Raw genomic sequence first — 3371 nt, 5'->3', positions numbered from 1 at the left:
TATTGTGCACTTTGGGCGAGATGACTACGTAAACAAAAATAATTCTGACAGTTTTTTCAAACTATTTCGTCCCTGAAATTCTCTGTCAAAATTTTGCAAGTAGCAATTTGATTGGCCTTTTCCAAAGGTCACCTGGACATGACCCATGGGATTTTCTCAGATCCTCTTATCAAACGTAGTGATAATAAGGATCTGTATTTTAATCAGATTGCGGATTACATTAACTTATTATTTTTTTGTCTTTGAAGCTACTAACTATAAATTGTACAAATGATGGGGCTGACCCCCCAGGGGCCTGAGGGGCGGGGCCAAAGGGGGACCATTTGGCAATTTCGATATAAAACGACTTCTTCTCTGAAAACAAAGCATGGGATAGCATCCATAATGCTATGGTAGCATCCTTATAGGGTGGGGATTCAAAATTGTACAAATGATAGGGCTGACCCCCGAGGGGGCCTGAGGGGCGGGGTCAATTTGGCTATTTCCATTTAAATGGACTTTTTTCTGTGCAACTAAGCAATGGTATAGCACCATAACGCAATAGTAGCAATCTTATATGGTGGGGATTCCAAATTTGTGCTAATGATAGATCTGACCCCCCGGGGGGCCTGAGGGGCGGGGTATAAATGGTCAATTTCCATATAAATGAATTTTTTCTCTGCAACTTAACATGGGATTATGCTCATAAATGCAATGGTTACATCCTTATAGGGTTTGATTCAAAAGTTTGCAAACGATGAGGCTGACCCCCGGGGACCTGAAGGGTGGGGTCAAAAGGGGTCAATTTAGCTATTTCTATATAAACGACTCTTCTCTGCAACTAAGCATGGAAGAGCACTCATGATGCAATGGTTGCATCCTTATAGGGTTTTGTTTGTTTGTTTGTTCGAGTTTTACGGCCCCCATCGACAACTAAGGTCATTTAGGGCCAAACTACAAGTCATGCATTATTATCAGGATAAAAGATCAGGGTAAGAAAAGGGAAGTAAAGGATTAAAACACAGATTGTAAACGTTTATTTAATAACAAGAGGCCCAGAGGGCCTGTATCGCTCACCTGGTTTTTTGTTAGTAATTATCACAAGACTCAGACAATTAGAAAAATAAGCAAAATTGACTCCCAAAGTTTAATTTTGAATCACAACCATACAATGATGCTATTGATACCATACAAATATGCTATCCAATACATAGGTTCAGAGACAAAGTAATTTATATGAAAATAGTAGCCTAATTGACCTTTTGACCTAGCATCTATTGCCGTCTAAGGCCCACAGGGGGTCAGCCCTATCATTTGTACAATTTCAAATCCCAACCCTATAAGGATGCTACCATTGCATTATAAGTGCTCTTCCATTCTTAGTTGCAGAGAAGAAGTCGTTTATATGGGAAATAGCTAAATTGACCCCTTTTGACCCCACCCTTCAGGACCCCCGGGGGGTCAGCCCCATCATTTGCAAAATTTTGAATCCAAACCCTATAAGGATGTAACCATTGCATTATGAGCGTAATCCCATGTTAAGTTGCAGAGAAAAAGTCATTTATATGGAAATTGACCACTTTTGACCCGCCCCCTCAGGCCCCCGGGGGGTCAGCCCTATCATTTGCACAATTTTGAATTCCCACACTATAAGGATACTACCATTGTATTATGGGTGCTATACCGTGCTTAGTTTCAGAGAAGAAGTCGTTTATATGGAAATAGCCCAAATTGACCCCATTTGACACCGCCCCTCAGGCCCCCGGGGGTCAGCCCCATCATTTGTACAATTTTGAATCCCCACCCTATAAGGATGCTACCATTGCATTATGGGTGCTATCCCATGCTTGGTTTCAGAGAAGAAGTCGTTTATATGGAAATGGCCAAATTGACCCCTTTTGACCCCGCCCCTCAGGCCCCCGGGGGGTCAGCCCCATCATTTTGTACAATTTTGAATCCCCACCCTATAAGGATGCTACCATTGCATTATGGGTGCTATCCCATGCTTGGTTTCAGAGAAGAAGTTGTTTATATGGAAATAGCCAAATGGACCCCATTTGACCCCGCCCCTCAGGCCCTCGGGGGGTCAGCCCCATCATTTGTACAATTTTGAATCCCCACCCTATAAGGATGCTACTATTGCATTATGGGTGCTATCCCATGCTTGGTTTCAGAGAAGAAGTCGTTTATATGGAAATAGCCAAATTGACCCCTTTTGACCCCGCCCCTCAGGCCCCCGGGGGGGTCAGCCCCATCATTTGTACAATTTTGAATCCCCACCCTATAAGGATGCTACCATTGCATTATGGGTGCTATCCCATGCTTGGTTTCAGAGAAGAAGTCGTTTATATGGAAATAGCCAAATGGACCCCATTTGACCCCGCCCCTCAGGCCCTCGGGGGGTCAGCCCCATCATTTGTACAATTTTGAATCCCTACCCTATAAGGATGCTACTATTGCATTATGGGTGCTATCCCATGCTTGGTTTCAGAGAAGAAGTCGTTTATATGGAAATAGCCAAATTGACCCCTTTTGGCCCCGCCCCTCAGGCCCCTGGGGGGTCAGCCCCATCATTTGTACAATTTTCAGTTAGTAGCCCCATAAGGATGCTACCAGCCAAATTTTTGTTGAAATCCGACCAGCGGTTATGGAGAAGAAGTCGATTGTTGACGGACGGACGGACGGACGGACGACGGACGACGGGGACGCCGGTATGGCATAAGCTCACCTTGGTACCTTCGGACCCCAGGTGAGCTAAAAAAAGGAGGTTTGCATCGGGATAAAAAAGTTTTGGCTCTAAAAACACACGAGGAAAAACTCGTGACAAGATGTTGTTGAAAACTAATGAAACTGCTTAGTTGATTACGTTGATATGATGAGAAAAACGTTCATATTTTATCATAAAATAACTGGATTTCTCAGACGATAATTAAATAATACGATTGATGGTCTCACGGAATGAAACAAAGTGTACATGTCGGAGACATCGTTTGCTGCTTATCTCGTATGTGCTTCAAAATCAATACAGTGCACTAAGATATGCTCCACTGTGAGAGGAGAGTCACATGCATGGCATTTTTTTTGTGGGTGGATCCTCCCCTCTCAATAGATAGCAATGTGTAAAAATGTGTGTGTCCAGTTCGGAGCCGAGAGAGAACAACTTCCTCTCTGCGGTCTCTCCGACTGGACAGTTTAGGATTAAGTTTGTTAGGTTGAATTTTAAACAGTTTGTTGTTTGTTTCGGTAGACCACCTTTGTTGCCAATGGTGTTTATCTACAATGCAATAACCTTATCGAAGAAAAATATAAAACACACAATGGAAATTTAGAAATCTTACTGAAGATTTAAAGTTTTTGTTGACAAAAACTGACGGAATTGGATGAAACTGGTG

This window comes from Argopecten irradians, unplaced genomic scaffold (assembly GCF_041381155.1).
Source record: "Argopecten irradians isolate NY unplaced genomic scaffold, Ai_NY scaffold_0028, whole genome shotgun sequence".
Taxonomy (NCBI): Eukaryota; Metazoa; Mollusca; class Bivalvia; order Pectinida; family Pectinidae; genus Argopecten; species Argopecten irradians.
The sequence above is the reverse complement of the archived record's forward strand: the minus strand, read 5'-3'. Positions refer to the sequence as shown.